The sequence below is a fragment of the Macrotis lagotis genome, chromosome 5 (assembly GCF_037893015.1).
Source record: "Macrotis lagotis isolate mMagLag1 chromosome 5, bilby.v1.9.chrom.fasta, whole genome shotgun sequence".
Taxonomy (NCBI): Eukaryota; Metazoa; Chordata; class Mammalia; order Peramelemorphia; family Peramelidae; genus Macrotis; species Macrotis lagotis.
This window is the reverse complement of record NC_133662.1, coordinates 142763521-142782843: the sequence shown is the minus strand read 5'-3', so window position 1 is coordinate 142782843 and position 19323 is coordinate 142763521. Positions and strand designations below refer to the sequence as shown.

Below are 19323 nucleotides of genomic sequence, written 5' to 3'. Positions count from 1 at the left end.
CCTTACTCTTTTTTAATGTTCATCTGAGCAACATTTGTGTCCATTAGTGAAAAAAATTTAACAGAACTATGCTTGTAATATTTATTTATTCATTTCTAAAAACACATTATCCTTTTGATGAAATACATTTTAATTCCCACATTTTTGTTACTTCAGTAACAAACCTATAACATAAAGAAAAAAGTACCAAACAACCAGGGAGTGACAATCTGTCATTTGTTTATGCTTTGTGTTATGCTTAAAATTCTTCCAAGACATTATGAGTGAATGGTGGCTCCAACAGGAAGCTGGGATAAAATAAACCAATAGAAATATAGTTTTCAAGAGTTATCTTATCACCCATTTCAGAAACCATGGAAGAAAATAAGAGTTAGAATAAGTAGAATGAGCTTAGGTTCTACATATGTTCCAACATTGGCTGCTGTGGTACTATGACTGCTTTCACTCCAAAAAGATATGCATGCTTACTGTGAGTAATATAACATAATCCAAATTGTATGCCTCTTGTATTGCTCTTATTTGAACATTAAATGCATAAAATATTAAACTACCTTTTGATATATATTTTTTGTGTATTTAAAATGGTCATTAAGGTGGAGAACCGATTGTTAATTTATTTGAATCCCACCAGTGGAGAGGATGAACAGTAGCATACCAGAGCTTGCTGCCACAGGAGAATAGGGACTCTCCTCAGAGTTTCAGGGCAGAAAATAATGCTTGTGGTCATCCACAGACCAAAGCAGAGACTAGGGAGAGTAGTAAACAGCTCACCTTAAATCATACCAACTTGACAAAACTGAAAACTTTCAAGTTCCTAAAAATAACTCTGAAAAAACCTCTGAACCTTACAAAATGGTATCCTCTACCCTGGAAGCAGAGTCCTACTTTAACAAAGTGTTAAAATCACATAGTAAGCTGGGAAAATGAGTAAGCAGCAGAAAAAAAAATCTGACCATAGAAATGTACAATGGTGACAAGGAAGATCAGTGGTGACATACTCAGATGAAGATGTGTGGGACACTTGCCACTTAAATAAATTTTGGAGATCTCTCCAGGAATGGGCCCCTATCAATTACAGAGATTAAGGCCGATGCAAAAGACCCAAGAATCACATTTATCCTAATGCCATTCTCGCTTCCCCCCACTGACCCACCCTTGTTAATGAGGAATGTAGTTTTACAGTCTAGATGCATAAACTAATCCAAGGAAAAGAACATATAATTCAAACCAAAATCAGATTTTCTCTCTTCAGCCCCAGGAATTGAATGGTCATGGGACTTCAACAGATAAGGTGGGGTCAGTTGACTCTTCACCCATATCCCAGAAGTTGCTTTGTCAAGGGAGGAGGGGCACATAGTTAACTATTCTCCAATCTATAATACCCTACTGAAGAAATCTCAGACTTTATCCCACTAAAGATAACAAAGTCAAAGCTCCTACATTCCAAACCTCCAAGAAAAATATGAATTGAGGATTTCCAGGACAGAGACAAAATGGCAGCATGAAGCTAGCTTTTCCTACATAAGATTAAGTGAAACCTCTACACAGACATTAAATCCCTAGATCACAACAGAGAGTGAGAAAGAGTGAGAGAAAGAGGGACAGACAGAGGTAGAGACAGAGAGACAGACAGACAGACAGACAGACAGAGACACAGAGAGAGAGAGAGAGTTAGTTTTCAACTCTAGACATTGTGGAGGATCAATAGAGGACTGTCTCTTCAGAGAAAAGGGCGAAGTAGAGCCCAGTTAGACTGAGCAAGAAAGCCAGCAAGAAGCTTCTAGCCACAGCACAGCCCAGCTCCTGGCAGCTAGACAGAACCCCAGAAGATTCAAACCCCAGACAAAGTCTAAGCACTAGAAACTCTGGGGCAACAAATAGGACTGAGTAGGGAACAAACACTGCATAGTCAAAGAGCCTGGATGTAAAGGAGGAAACAAATGAGTGGGATAAAGTCTGAGATTTCTTCAGTAGAATATTATAGATTGGAGAATAGTTAACTATGTGCCCCTCCTCCCTTCACAAAGCAACTTCTGGGATATTGGTGAAGTTAACTGTGACCCCACCTTATCTGTTGGAAATCCAGATGACCATTCAGTTCCTGGGGCTGAAGAGATAATTTGGTTTAGGTTTGAATTTTATGCTCTTTTCCTTAGATTAGTTTTCTGGTCTAGATTGTGAAATCACATTCCTCATTAACAAGGGTGGGTCAGTGGGGGGCAGGAATCAAGTTAGGATAAATGTTGATTCTTGGGCCTTTTGCTTTTGCCTCAATCTCTGTAATTGATTGTGGCCCATTCCTGCAGAATGAAATAAAGCTTTCTCTTCATACCTTGAGAGAGCTCCGAAATTATTTTAAGTGGCAATTGTCCCACATCAAAACCTCTGCACAGGCAATATCTGTGCTTCATAGATAACACCTTGAAAAGCAATAAACCAGGGACAGATCCCAGACACTGCACAAAAAGCTCAGGACTATACTCTCTCTATAACTTGGGAGCAGATCAAAATGATCAAAAAATCAAAAAGAGCATTACCATAGGAAACTACTATTCCAATAGAAATGATAAAAATGCTATCTCAAAAGAGGAAAGCAGTGATAGGTTGCTTACATGGGAATTCTCAAAGGAGTTTATGAATTGGTTTCAAATGCAAAACCTCATGGAAGGGGCAGCTAGGTGGCGTAGTGGAGTCAGGAGTACCTGGGTTCAAATCTGATCTCAGACACTTAATAATTACCTGTGTGGCCTTGGGCAAGCCAATTAACCCCATTTGCATTGCAAAAAACCTAAAAAAAAACATGGAAGAGCTTTAAAAAGATTTTAAAAACTAAGAAGAGAGGAAGAAGAAAAATGGAAAAAAGAAATGAGAAGTATATAGGAGAATTATGAAAAATTGATTGAAGAAATCAATTCCTTTAAAAGTAAAAAAGGAACAACTGGAAAAATAATGTAACTCATCGAAAACTAAAATTGTCCAACTGGAATAGGAAAACAACTCATCTAAAAGTAAAATTAACCAACTGGAAAAGGAAATACAAAATTTAATTGAAGAAAATAAAACTGTAGACATTAGAATTGGACAAACAAAATTATTATTAATTTCTTCTTCCCCTTTCTTTTCTTTCCCTCCCTACACAAAAGACTGAAGAAAATGTGAAGTACTTTTAGGAAAAATCTATGAATTATTGATCTATCCAAAATTAGTATATCATCAATGAAATATTAGACTTCCCCAAAGTTTCAATCAAAGAAAGATTCTGGAAAATGTCTTTCAAGAAAAAATTATAGAGAGGGGCAGCTAGGTGGTACAGTGGATAGAGCACTGGCCCTGGAGTCAAGAGTACCTGAGTTCAAATCTGACCTCAGACACTTAATAATTTCCTAGCTGTGTGGCCTTGGGGAAGCCACTTAACTGCATTGCCTTACAAAAACTATAAAAACAAAAAGTAATAAAAAGGAATAATCATAGAAAGCAGTCCCACATCACTAGATAAAGAAGACAAAATAATCCTTGAAAGAATACACAGAACACCTCCAGAAAGAGATTCTATAATAAAAATGCCAAGGACTATCATAGCCAAATTCCAGAATTCTCACCTAGAGGAGAAAATTCTGCAAGTAGTCAAAAAGCAATTTAAATACAAAGGAAGCACAATCAAAATTACACAGGACTTATCATCTTCAACATTAAAGGATCAGAGGGTCTAGAATATGAATTAATTACCCTGCCAGATTTAGCATATTCTGTGAGGGGGAAAAGATGAATTGTTTTTTTTAGATTTTGGCAAGGCAAATGGGGTTAAGTGGCTTGCCCAAGGCCACACAGCTAGGTAATTATTAAGTATCTGAGACCAGATTTGAACTCAGGTACTCCTGACTCCAGGGCCAGTCCTCTATCCACTGTGCCACCTAGCCATCCCTGAATTTTCAATGAAATAGAGGACTTCTAAAGTTTTCTTATAAAAAGATCAGAGGTGAACAGAAAATTCGATCCTCAAGTACAAGATTCAAGAGATGCATAAAAAGGTAAACAGGAAGAAGAAAAAACAAATGCTAGTCAAGAACATTAAACTAAATACATACACATATATATATATATATATATATATATATATATATATACACAGATAAATATATATCACTATACGAGATAATAAACCTAGGTTTATGAATTTAACTCGTTCCAAGATTCTGTTTGTAATGCAATTTGTTCTTATAGCAAAATGAATTTTTCCATAGGAAATAATATAAAGTCCAATGATTGGTATCACATCCCCAAAAAATTTCATATAAAAATAATTATTTATAATTTAAGATAAGTTTTTGTCCCTAAGACATGAAATACAATAGCAATGGTTAGTACACAATATAAACTGAAAATAAAACAAATTAAACTGTGCATTACTTTTGAGAAGAGTCAGAGTTGGCATGAGAGAGAAGAAGAGGAAGGGTTATTTCTTAGAAGGAGAATCTCCTTCCATGACATTATTGGAGATTTCAATGTCGGGAATGTTCTCTCTTTTGTTACTTTCGTTAAAAGTAAGACTAATGCTAATACTTTCGCTTATTTTTCATTTTTTAAAATTGTTTTCATGGTTTGACTCACTGGCTTTTTTTTTTTAGGTTTTTGCAAGGCAGTGGGGTTAAGTGGCTTGCCCAAGGCCACACAGCTATGTAATTATTGTGTCTGAGGTTGAATTTGAACTCAGGTACTCCTGACTCCAGGGCCAGTGCTCTATCCACTGTGCCACCTAGCTGTCCCCATCACTGACTGTTTTACATTCGTTTCTGAGTGAAATGGAGAGGGGTTGAAAAAGGTAGAACAATTAGAAATTAAAGATGGGGAGGTTCTTGAAACAGGTAGACTAATTAGGAGACTATATAATAGTCCAGATAAAAAGATAATGAAGGGCGCCCACCATGGGGATCTCCCAGGACAACTGGCACAAGCGCCGGGGGCAAGCGCAAGCCCTACCACAAGAAGCGCAGGTATGAGCTGGGCCGGCCGCCCGCCAACACCAAGATCTGTCCCCGCCGCATCCACACCGTGCGAGTCCGAGGAGGCAACAAGAAGTACCGGGCGCTGAGGCTGGACGTGGGCAACTTCTCCCGGGGCTCCGAGTGCTGTACCCGAAAAACAAGGATTATCGATGTAGTCTACAATGCGTCCGACAATGAGCTGGTCAGGACCAAGACACTGGTGAAGAATTGCATTGTGCTCATCGACAGCACCCCATACCGCCAGTGGTATGAGGCCCATTATGCCCTGCCATTGGGACAGAAGAAGGGAGCAAAACTGACTCCTGAGGAGGAGGAAATTTTAAATAAAGAGCCCTCAAAGAAGATCCAGAAGAAATATGAAGAGAGGAAGAAGAATGCAAAGATCAGCTCACTTCTAGAGGAACAGTTCCAGCAGGGCAAGCTCCCTGCCTGCATGGCCAGTGTGGCCCAGCAGACAGCTACCTGCTCCAGAGCAAAGAGCTTGAATTCTGCCTAAGGAAGATCAAAGCCTGAAAGGGCAAATAAGCTCTTGGACATTTCACTAAATAAATCCCCAGATTATTTGATTGTTTAAAAAAAAAGATAATGAAGGCAGGAGCAAAGGGGATGATTGTGAATAGTGAGAAGGACTGTCCATGGAGAAAGTATTGAAGAAATAGACAATGTATATTGAATGAGGTTCCTTTGGGGAAAAAAAAATTGCCTTAGTTGAGCAGCAACCTTTCATGAACCATTCAAGTCCAAACATGAAGTTTGTACTGGGAATTTTTGTTTGTCCTGCATGACAAATTTTGTGAAAATTTTTTTCTCGTACAGCAAAGTCATAGGTAAATGAAGTTACTCATAAATAGAAATTCTACTGTACTTGTAACTCTTGAGAATTGAATTTCTCTTAGGCTAGTTAAAAGTTGAATACAGTTAAACGCATTTTACTTAGAGGATATGGGTAAGGTTGGTTCTTGTTCTTCATTATAAAAAAGACTATTGAGACAGTTATAGTGTGTTCAATTGTGTCTGGTCAGCCCAATACAAGCTCAGAATGTTCTACCACATGTCAGGCACAAATAGTTCATGTGAATACCACGTGTTTAAAGTTACATATCTCACATTTCCTTTGAGATGCTTCAATTCTGCCTTGTTCATGTAGTGTAGCACCCCCTCTGATGAGGGCACACCATCTTGGGCCATCCTGGGCCAGTGTCTTCCATGCCTTACAAAGCAGTTCTAAATTCTTAGAGATCTTCAGGATGTCCCCAAATTTAGAGTACTAAGAGTATCCATATTTATATCAGCATAATTAAAAATAGAAAGTTTTCTTTACTAAATACTTTAATTAAGGAGGGTTTTTGTACAATAAGGACAAAGGGCAGGAGTTTACTTAGAAGGGTTGGACATAAATAGATTAGGAAGTGATCTTGCCTTAATCCATACTTTAATTAACAAGGGGTATAGTACCATGATCAGAGTGCTAAAGGGTTGGTTGGGGTGGGGTGAAGGGCTCTGGTTGGAGTGCTATTGAGGAGGAGGAAGCAATGTACTTATAGGAACTGGACATTAAAACATCATGACGCAATTTTGCTTTAATGGATGTTTTGGTCACAATTGAAAGCAATGTGCTTGGTGGCAGGGCTGGGAGGGTTGGGGGGTGGGGAGGAGGTGTAAACTGTCCATGAAATGGACATGAAATGATTTGGTTTTGTATAATGCTTTGTTTCATGAGAATTGTGTGCAGTACTTGAAAAGAGGGGGTGGTAAAAAGCAACTATAATTTGATGTGATTTATGACTCTTGAGAAGTGTATTTCTAATGATACAGAAAAGGGAAAGGTACCTAGTGACTATAAGGCAAAGCTGTTTATCAAGCAATCAATCAACCAACCTTTTGGATTGCTACTTCTATCAGGACAGATAAAAGGAGTTTATTTTGACAAGGGAATTGTAGATCCAAGAAAGGCTTAAAATAAAAAAAATAAGAAAACTGAACTAGGAGAAGGCTAGACATTAATTGGATAAATAACACAAGGTGAAAGAGGCACAAAGACCTATTATTGTAGAGGGAAAGAAAGGGGGTGAAGAGATCTGGTCCAGGGAAAGAATAACATACCTTCCCAATTGAGTTTAAAAATCTATCCTAGGGAGGCTAGGTGGGGTACTGGATAAAGCACCAGCTTGGAGTCAGGAGAACCTGGGTTCAAATCCAGTCTCAGACACTTAATAATTACCTAGCTGTGTGGCCTTGGGCAAGCCACTTAACCCCATTTGCCTTGCAAAAACCTAAAAAAAAAAAAGAATCTAGCCCACCCTACAGGGAAATGGGGGAGGGAAGGGAGGAAAAGAAAGGGGCAGAAGAAATTAATAAAAGGGATGGTGAAACTAAAAGTAATGTTAAAATGTTAAAGAAAAGCTTAAGGGAACAGATAGCAAAACATTGGTGAGGAAGAATAAGAGGAAAGGATAGAGAAAAATATAAATGGTAAAGATGGCATGGAGGAAATATAGTAATCTTAACTTTAAATGTAATTGGGATGAACTCTCCCATAAAACAGAAGCAGATAGCATAATGGATTAAATAACAGAATCCTAAAAAATCAGAATGTTGTTTACAAGAAATATATTTGAAGCAGAGAGATATATGGAGTGTAAAGGTAAAAGGCTGGAATTGTGCTTCAGCAGAAGTAAAAAAAAAAATCAAGAGTAGCAATCCTAATCTCAGACAAAGCAAAAGCAAAAATAGAGCTCATTAAAAGGAATAAGGGAGAAAATTACATTTTATATTTTGGGGGATTTTTTTAGGTTTTTTTTTGCAAGGCAAATGGAGTTAAGTGGCTTGCCCAAGGCCACACAGCTAGGTAATTATTAAGTGTCTGGGACCACATTTGAACCCAGGTACTCCTGACCCCAGGGCCAGTGCTTTATCCACTGTGCCACCTAGCTGCCCCAGAAAACTACATTTTAAAAGACACCATATGCAATGAAGTTATATCATTATTAAACATATATGCACCATATGATATAGCATTCAAACTCTTACAGAAGGGACTGAATGGATTAGAAAGAGACATAACAAAACTGTAATAGAGATGGATGTCAACCTCCCTTTCTCAGAATTAGATAAATCTAACCACAAATAAGCAAAAAAGGAAGTTAAGAAGGTAAATAAGATCTTAGAAAAGTTAGATATGATAGACCTCTGGAGAAAACTGAGTGGGGATAGCAAAGAATCCACCTTTTTTTTCTGTAGTACATGGCACATATACCAAAATTGACCTTGAACTAAGGTATAAAAACTTTACAATAAAATGCAGAAAGGCAGAAATAATAAATGCATACTTTTCAGCTCAAGATGCAGTAAAAATTACATGTAATAAATGGCATGGAAAGAAGAACTAAAAATTAATTGGAACTTAAATAACCTAATGTTAAAGAATGAATGAATCAAACCACAAAATCATAGAAATAATCATTAAAGAAAACATCACCAATGGTACATAATATCAAAATTTATGTGATGTAGCCGAAACCATCTTTAGGGGAAATTTTATATCTTTAAATGTTTATATGAATAAGATAGAGAATGATAAGAGCAACAAATTGGGCGTGCAACTAAAAAAAGCTAGAAAAAGAACAAATTAAAGATCCCTAATTAAGTACTAATTTAGAAATTCTGAAAATCAGAGGCTAGAGTAATAAAATGGAAAGGAAGAAAACTATTGATCTAATAAATAAAAGTAAAAGATGCTTTTATGAATAAAAGCCAATAAAATAGATAAACCTTTGAGTAATCTGATTTTTAAAAAAGAAAGAATATTAAATTACGATTATCAAAAATAAAAAGGATGAACTTACCACCAATGTGCAGGAAATTAAAGAGATAATTCAGTTATTTTGCCCAACTGTATGTCAACAGATTTCACAACCTGAGAGAAATGGATGAATATTTTAGGGGAAAAAAAACTACCAGATTAACAGAAAAGGAAATAAAATACTTAAATAACATCATTTCAGGAAAAGAAATAAAAAAACATAAATAGCTTCCCTAAGAAAAGGTTTCCAAGTCCAAATGGATTTACAAATGAATTCTACAAACATTTAAGGAACAATTAATTCTAATTCTACATAACTTATTTTTTAAAAATTGAAAGAGGTTCTGTCAAATTCCTTTTATGACACCAATATGGCACTGATAAACCAGGAAGAGTCAAAACAGACAAGGAAAATTATAGAACAATCTCCCTAAAGAACATTGATGCAAAAATATTAAATAAAATTTTAGCAAAGAGATTACAAATTATATATGTGATTATTGTAATTATAGTATTATATATTATACAAATTATATGTAGGATTAGTATAATTACACATTATACATAGGATAATACACCATGATAAGGTAGATTTATACCAGGTAGACAAGGATGGTTCAATATTAGGTTCAATATTCAATATTAGGAAAACACCTCAATATAATTGAGCATATCAATAACAAAACCAAGAGTAATTATATGATTATCTCATTAGATACTGACATTTGATAAAATGCAACAGCCATTCCTATTAAAAACATAGAGAGTATGGGAATAAATGGAATTTTCCTTAAAATAATAAGCAGTATCTATCTGAAACTCTCAATAAAAGTTATATAAAATGGGGTGAAACAAGAATGCTCATTATCATTATTACTATTCAATATAGTATTAAAAATGTTAGCTTAACAAAAATATAAGAAAAAGAAATTGAAGGAATTAGAATTGGCAATGAGAAGCAAAACTTTCACCCTTTGGACATGATATATATACTTAGAGAACTCTAGAAAATCATCTAAAAATTACTTGAAACTAGTAACAAATTCAGCAAAATAGCAGAAAATAAAATAAACCCACACAAATCATCAGCATTTCTATAAATGAACAACATAGCCCAAGGCATTAGCTAGAAAAGAGAAATTCCAATTAAAATAACTGCAGCCAACATAAACTACTTGGGAATCTACCTCCCAAGACAATCCCAGAAATAGTGTGAACACAATTACGAAACACTTTTCACACAAATAAAGTAGAACTAAATAATTGGGAAAATGTCAATGGCTCATGGTTAGGTCAAGCTAATATAATAAAAACAGCAATTCTACCCAAATTAATTTACATATTTATGCCAATCAAACTAAAATAACTATTTTACTGAGCTACAAAGAATAATAACAAAATTTATCTGGAGCAACAGGAGGTCAAGAATAACAAGGAAACTGAAGTAAAAAGGATAAAGGAAGGTGATCTAACTCTACCAGATATAAACTATGCTATTTGTCCTTTGATCTTGAAGAGGACCATGATACCAAGGAGGTGATGCCATGACAAGCACATGAATTGGATTTGAATGAGGAGGTGCTGTGCCAAATCACCAGTCTCACTTTTTCCACCCAAACTATGTAGATCCAGTGGGCAAAAATGAATTAAGATGACTGGAGATAGCTCTGGTTGCAAGGCAATCAGGATTAAGTGAGTTGTCCAAGGTCACACAGCTAGTTGTCAAGTGTCTGAGGTTAGATTCCAACTCCTGCTCTCCAGACTCAGTGCTCTATTCATAGTGCCACCTAACTATCCCCCAAAAACCTATACTATGAATTAGCAGTCATCAAAACTGCCTAGTACTGGTCAAGAAAAATAGAAATGGAACAATGAATTAGGATAGATACAAAAAAAATTGGTAAATTATTATAGTAATCTACTGACAAACCCAAAAACATTAGCTTCTGTGAACTCACTAAGAGCTCACTATTCAACAAAAATTGTTGGGGAAATTTTTTTTTGGAGCAAACTATATTGTGCTTCAGCAGAAGTAAAAAAAATCAAGAGTAGCAATCCTAATCTCAGATAAAGCAAAAGCAAAAATAGAGCTCATTAAAAGGAATAAGGGAGAAAACTACATTTTATATTTTTGGGGTTTTTTTTAGGTTTTTTTTTTTTGCAAGGCAAATGGGGTTAAGTAGCTTGCCCAAGGCCACACAGCTAAGTAATTATTAAGTGTCTGAGACCGGATTTGAACCCAGGTACTCCTGACCCCCCCCTCCAAAAAAAATACTATTTATTTTGTATGGAAAAAACTAGGCATAGACCCATATTTGACACTAAAATAAGGGCAAAATGGGTACAGGATTTAGACATTAAGGACTATATCACAGACAAATTAACAGATCATGAAACACTCTGAAAAGGAGAGAAATTTGTGAACTGAGAAATAGAGAACATCATAAATTGCAAAATAGATCATTTTGCCTATATTAAATTAAATTTTTTTTCACTAATGAAATCAGTGCTGCCAAGATTAGATGGAAAACAGAAAACTGGGAAATAATTTTGATAACTAAGAGTAAAAGTACTCCATAACATTCATATATTATATTTGTGAATGTTATGGAGTACTATTATTCTATGAGAAACCATGACTTCAGCAAAGCATGAAAAGAATTATATGAACTGATGATTAGCAAAGTAAGCAGAATCAAGAGAACATTGTTATATCTACTAACAATAATATTGTGAGTTGACCAACTATAGTGGATGCAGTTTATTTCATCAGTTCAGAGATCTAAGACAACCCTAGGAGATCTGTTATGCACAACACCATCCATATACAGAGAAAAACAAAACAAAACAAAACAAACAAGTAAAAAAAAAAAAAAACAAGAACAGCCTCACATAATCTGAATGGATACTCTCCTCACTTTTTTAAAACTTCTCTTAGGATTTTCTTCCTATCCCATGGTTTTCTTTCTTTATCCTTAATCCTAATTCCTCATATATAAATTGACTCAACATTAAACACAAATAAACATGCATAACTTTTACTATACTGTGGGCCACAGAAGGGATGGGGTTCAGAAGGAGGGTTGGTAGGAAAATGTATAACTTATAAATATACAAGTGAATACATGTTGAAAAACTTTCCACATAATTGGAAAAATAAAATTAAATATCAATCAAAAAGAAAAAGGAAATTTATATATTTGTCTCAAGTCATGGAAGAACTCAAAAAAATATTGAAAATCATGTAAAAGAGGCAAAAGAAAAATTGGGAAGACAAATGAGAGTGTAGAAGAAAATCATGAAAAATTAGTGAACATCTTGGTAAAGAAGACAAAAACCTGCTGCAGAAAATGATATCTTACAAATCAGGCTAAAGCAAATGATGAAAGAGGTATAATAAGCCAATATGGAGAAGAATGCCTTAAAAAGTGGAATGTGGGGAGGCTAGGTGGCGCAGTGTATAGAGCCTTGGAGTCAGGAGTGCCTGAGTTCAAATCCAACCTTAGACACTTAATAATTACCTAGCTGTGTGGCCTTGGGCAAGTCCCTTAATCCCATTTACCTTTCAAAAACTAAAAAAAAAAAAATTGACAAATTGGAAAAAGAAGTAAAAAATTCACTGAAGAAAATAACTCCTTAAAAAGTAGAATTGAGGGGTGGCTAGGTGGCGCAGTGAATGAGGAAGCTAGGTGGCACAGTGAATAGAGCACTGGCATTGGAGTCAGGAATACCTGAGTTCAAATCCAGCCTCAGACATTTAATAATTTCCTAGCTGTGTGGACTTGGGCAGGCCACTTAACCTCATTGCCTTGCAAAAAAACCTAAAACAAAAAAAGTAGGATTTGGTCAATTGGAAAAGGAGGTACAATAGTTCACTGAAGAAAATAATACCTTAAAAATCAGAATTGAGTAAATGGAAGCTAATGACTATAAGAAATCAAGAAACAATAAAATGAAACCAAAAGAATGGAAAAATAGAAAATAATGTGACATATCTCATTTCTCAAATAGAGAACTAAGTGAAATTTATAAAAATATATCATTCCCCAATTGATAAATAATCAAAGGATATAAGCAGTTTTCAGAAGAAATTATCAAGGTATCTATAGTCATATTAAAAATATTTCCCCCTATGCTGATTGGAGAAATGCAAATTAAAACAATTCTGAAGTACTACCTTATACCTCTTGGATTGATTAATAGAATAGAAAAGTGATATAAGGAAAATGAATCATTGATGCACAATTAGTGGAATTGTTAGCCGATTCAGCCATTCAGCCAAATTGGAGCTATACTCAAAGATTTATAAAATCAAGTATATGCTTTGACCTAACAATGACACTAATAGATCTGTATTCCAAAAGAGAAGAGAGACAAAAAAGGAAAAATATCTATATTTACAAGGGAATTTATAGCACTCTTTTCTGATGAGGAATGGCTGAGCAAATTGTGGTATGTGATTATGTTAGAATTCTATTCTGCTATAAGAAATGATGAACAGGATGCTCTCAGAAAAATCTGGAAAGACTTATATGAGTTGATGCAAATTAAAATGCACTATGTACAAAGAAATAGCAATATTGTAGGGTGATTAGCTAGGAATGCCTTAGCTATTATCAGCAATACAATGACTCAAGACAATTTTGAACCACTTATGATGAAGAATGCTATCCAACTTCAGAGAAGTAATTGATGGTCTGAATACAGATTGAAGAATCTTTTTTTTTGTAACTTTGTTTTTATTGAAGTTTCTTTGGGTAGGGAGGAGTCTATGTTTTCTTTCACAACATGACTGTTATGGAAATATTTTGCATGTCTACACATTTACAACCTATATCAAATTGCCTGCTTTCTCAATGAGAGGAAAAAGAGAGGGAAGCAGGGAGAGAATTATTTTTACATGTACCTGGGGAAAATAAAATATTAAATTTTTAATTTTTTTTAAAAAACATTGGGAAGAAGGAGACCACATATACTAGAAAGAATCATAGATTTAATAAAGCTAAACATCATGAATCTAATGTCAACCCTTCTACATGCTTCCCAAAGAACATTGGACAAAGAACAGTGTTACCTTTCTATATCCTCTGTAAAATGAGGGAGGAGATGATTTCTAACATCACTTCCAATTACTATAAACATTAATATAATAATAATAATAGTATACTTATTATAATATAGCAAATTATAATAATATAATTAAACATGTAAGAACTTTTCTTTTTTAACCTCTCAGCGAAGATAAAGGTTCCAGTGTTTTTTTTTATTTAAATTAACCTATGATTTCATCAATATGAGGGGAGTCCTGGTGAGGGACTTCCTACCAATGTAAATCCTGTTCAACAACTTATAGTCTCAGAGAGCTTCCTGAAGCATTGTGGGTTTAAATTATTTGATAGAGTAGATTTTACTGAATGCAGGTTTTATTTAATTCATAGCCAACTCCCTTTCCTCTACACTATATTGTCTTCAGTATCTAACAAATAATCCAAAAATGGGGAGCTTGTAATTAAAGTGCAAACAAGTTTTTTCACTATATTTATGCCAGATTTTATTTATTGGAATGCATAGATGTTCAGGTAAGACTAGTATGTCTGGTATAAGAACTTCTGATGCCTTTTGAGGATTGTTTCCTATCTTGTCCACATACCATGCAACGTTCCCCTGAGGGTCCAAGAAACTGTAGCATACAAAGTGACCAACCACCAGTTAACCATTTCAGCAGATGGGATAAACCTAATTGAAGATAATCAACTGGTCTCAAACTCATTGGTGAGTTAAGAGCTTATCTACTACAAAATATGAAGACCTCCCCCTAATGGAGTAGGAGGACAAGATCAATTTATTCCAAGGCATAAAGGTGGCAAAAGCAAGCATTGTGAGCACTTAGAAATTGTTGTTATTTGTCCTTCAATTTTGAAGAAACTATGACATCAAGGAGGTGATGTCATGACATGTACATGAACTGAATTTGAGTGAGGAGGTGTTGTCTCACTTTTTTCCTCCAGAACCACCTGGGTCCAATGGCCAGGTATGAGATGGTCCTGGATGTGAGGCAATCAAGGTTTTGTGACTTGCCCAAGGTCACACAGCTAGTAAGTGTCAAGTGTCTGAGGTTGGATTTGAATTCAGGTCCTCTTGCTTTCAAGGCAGCGCTTTAACCACTAAATCACCTAGCTACCCTACTTAGAACTTGGTTGACACTGAAGACACCAGTGTCAAGTTACCACCAATTATCTTGACTTTTTTTTAAGTCACTTTTTTTATTGATATTTTATTTTTCCAATTAAATGTTATGAAAGCTTTTCCACATTCATCCACAAGCATATGCATATATTTTTTTAAATTACATAATTTCCTTCCAGTCTCCCTTCCTCCCTCCCTCTTTTCACTTGCAAAAAATCTGGTAAATATTGTACATACACATTTTTGTTTAACATGTTTACAGATTAGTTATTTTCTATATGAGGAATTAGGATTAAGAGAAAAGAAAGAAAACCATGAGATAGGAACAAAAAGCATAAGAGAAATTTTTAAAAAGTGAATGGAGTAATCATTCAGAATCTGTAGGGTTGTTTGTTGTTTTTTTGTTTTGTTTTGTTTTGTATTGTTTTTCTTCCTCTGGATGTGGATAGCATTGTTCATAGCAGGTCTCCTAGGGTTGTCCTAGCTCTCTGAACTACTTAGAGGAGCTGCTTCTATCAAGGTTGATCAACTCACAGTATTGTTATTAATGTGTAGTGTTCTCATGGTTCTGCTCCCTTAGTTCAGCATCAACTCCTGTAATTTTTTCCATGCTTCTCTAGAGTTCTTTTTTATTTGGTTTTTGTTTGTTTGTTTGTTTTGGGGTTTGCTAGGCAATGGGGTTAAGTGACTTGTACAAGGTCACACAGTTGGGTAATTATTATGTGTCTGAGATTGGATTTGAACTGAGGTCTACCTAACTGCCCCCATTCATGGTTTCTTATAGAATAATAATAATACTCCATAACATTCATATACCATAATTTGGTTAGCCATTCTTCAGTTTATGGGCATCCCCATAATTTCCAATGCTTTGCCACTACAAAACAAGCTGCTATGAATATTTTCAAACATGTGAGACTTTTCCCATTTTTTATGGTTTCTTCTGGATAGAGGCCTAGAATTGGTATTATTGGGTCAAAGGATATGATCAGTTTTATTGTTCTTTGGGCATAGTTCTATATTATTCTTCAGAATGGCTGGATCAGTTCACAACTTCACCAGTAATGCATTAAAGTCCCAATCCTCTCATAACCTCTCCCATATTGATCATTTCCCTTTTGTTTTCATCTTAGCCAATCTGAATAGGTGTGAGATAGAACTTCATGGCTGTTTTAATTTGCATTTCTCTAATCAGTAATGATTTGGAGCATTTTTTTCATATGATTTATAAATAGCTTTAATTACTTCATTTGAAAACTGTTCATATCCTTTGAACATTGATCAATTGGGAAATGACTTGTAACTTTATATTTATAAATTTGATGTATTTTTCTATATATTTTGGAAATCAGACCTTTGTTAGAACCATTAACTGTGAAAATTGCCCAGTTTTCTGCTTTCCTTCTAATTTTGACAGCAATGGTTTTATTAGTGCAAAAACTTTTTAATATAAAATAGTCAAAATCATCCACTTTGCAATTTATAATGTATTCTATTTCTTACTTGGTTACAAATTTCTCCCCTTTCCATAGATCTGACAGAGTATTTCTTGATCTGTTTATTGATTTATTGTTTTGCCCTTTACGTCTAAATCTGGTACTCATTTTGACCTCATTATTTTTTTTTTAGTTTTTGCAAGGCAATGGGGGTTAAGTAGCTTTCCCAAGGCCAGACAGCTAGGTAATTATTAAGCGTCTGAGGCTGGATTTGAACTCAGGTGCTCCTGACTCCAGGACTGGTGCTCTATCAACTGTGCCACCTAGTTGCCCCCATGTTGACCTTATTTTGGTATAGGTTGTGAGATGTGGGTCTATGCCTAGTTTCTACCATACTATTTTCCAGTTTCCCCAACAATTTTTGTCAAATAATGAGTTCTTCTCCAAGAAGCTAAAGTATTTGGGTTTGTCAAACAGTAGATTTGTTTTGTTTTGTTTTTGATATGTTCAACTAGGTTGAATGTTTTCTTAATATTGAATCATCCCTACCTAACTATTATAAATTCTACCTGACCATAGTTTATTATCCTAGTAATAACTTGTGGTATTCTTTTTGCTAAAATTTGATTTAATATTTTTGCATCAATGTTCATTAGGGAGATTAGTCTATAATTTTCTTTCTCTGTTTTTATTCTTCCTGGTATAGGTATCAGCACTATATTGGTGTCATGAAAGGAATTTGGCAGAATTTTTTAAAAATAGTTTATATAGAATTGGAATTAATTGTTCATTAAATGTTTTGTAGAATCTACTTGTAAATCCATCTGGGCCTGTAGACTTTTCTTTGGGAGTGTATTCATGGTTTCTTCAATTTCTTTTTCAGAAATGAGATTATCGAAGTATTAATTTCCTCTTTTGTTAATCTGGGCAGATTGTATTTTTGTAAATATTCATCCATTTCATTTAGGTTATCAAATTTATTGGTATACAGTTCATCAAAATAGCTTAATAAATAAAAATTATCTTTCATTTCCTCCTCATCAGTAGTTAGTTCACCCTTTTAATTTTTGAAAGTGATAATTTGATTTTCTTCTTTCTTTTTTAATCAGATTAAACAAATGTTTATCTATTTTATTGGTTTTTGCATAAAACTGGTACTTAGTTTTATTAATTGATCAATAGTTTTCTTGCTTCCATTTTATTAATCTCTTTTATTAATCTTTGATTTTCATACTTTCTAATTTGGTATTTAATTGGGGATCTTTAATTTTTTCCTAATTTACCCAATTCATTGATCCTTTTTCTCTATTTTATTCATATAAGCATTTAGAGATATAAAATTTCCACTATAAACTTCTTTGGCTGCATCCCATAAATTTTGTCATGATATCTCCTTGTTATCATTTTCTTGGATGAAATGATTATTTCTTTGATTTGTTGTTTGATCCACTCGATATTTAAAATTAAGTTATTTAGTTTCCAATTAATTCCAATTAATTGTTGGTTTATCATTCCATGGCCCTTTATTATATATATATAGTTTTTTATTGCATCATGATCTGAAAAGCATGCATTTATTATTTTTGCTTTTCTGTATTAGATTGTAAGGTTTTTATGCCCTACTACATGATAAGTTTTGGTATAGGAGACATGTACTGCAGAGAAAAAGGTATATTCTTTTCTATTCCCATTAAGTTTTCTCCAGAGGTCTGTAATATCTAAGTTTTCAAAGATTTTCTTTACCTTATTAGCTTCCTTCTTGTTTATTTTGTGGTTAGATTTATCTAGTTCTGAGAGAGGGAGGTTGAGGACCCCCATTATTAAAGTTTTATTATCTATGCCTCCTTGTAATTCACTCAGTTTCTCCTCTAAGAATTTGGTTGCTATACCACAAGGTGCTTAATAGTGTTCAGTAATGATATAGTTTCCTTGCCTATGGTACCTTTTAGGAAGGTATAGTTTCCTTCCTTATCCTTTTAATGAGATTTATTTTTGCCTTTGCTTTGTCTTATATCAGGATCGGTACCCCTGATTTTATTTTATTTCAGCTGAAGCAAAATATATTTTGCTACAGTCTTTTATCTTTATCCTGTGTGTATCTCTCTACTTCAAATGTGTTTCTTGTAAACAACAAATTGTAGGATTATGGTTTTTAATCCATTCTGCCATCTGCTTCCATTTTATGGGAAAGTTCATCCTATTCCCATTTACAGTTAAGATTACCAATTTTGTATTTCCCTCCATGCTATTTTTTCCCATTTATACTTTTCTCTTTCCTTTCCTCTTGTTCCTCCTCACCAAAGTTTTTCTCCCTTTCCCCTTTAACTTTTTGTTTGCATTTTAACTTTAATTTTCACTAATACTTTCACCATCCCTTTTATCAGACCCTTCTTCCCTTTACTTCCCCGCCCCCCCCCCCCCCACTTCTCTGAAGAGTAGGACAGATTTTTAAACCCAAAAGGGAATGTATGTTATTCCCTTTCTGGGCCAAATCTATTGAATAGCACTTACTCAATGTTCACATCCTCCCTTCTTTCCCTTTACTATAATAGGTCTTTGTGTCTCTTTACCTGGTGTTATTTATCCACTAATGCCTAGTCTTCTTTTTTATGTTTTTATTGTTTTAATCCTAAAAGAAGAATTATGAACCAAAGTGCAAAGTATTATCAATGGAAGATTAATTAATTGTTGCTTAATAAGCTCAAAGTACTATCAATCAATGTATAATCAAAGGTTGATTGTTTGATTGATAAGCAGTATTGTCACATAGTCACTACCCTCCCCTCTTCTGTCTCATTAGAAATACACTTCTCAAGAGTCATGAATCACATCAAATTATAGTCATTTTATACCTTGCCACGCTTTCAAGTATGCTTCATGGACACACAATCATCAC

At 34.5% G+C, this 19323-nt stretch overlaps 1 pseudogene; it reads left to right on the top strand.

The window, feature by feature from the left end:
• The first annotated feature begins 4922 nt into the window (after positions 1-4922).
• LOC141489922 (small ribosomal subunit protein eS8 pseudogene) lies at positions 4923-5589 on the top strand (annotated as a pseudogene).
• The last annotated feature ends 13734 nt before the right edge of the window (positions 5590-19323 follow it).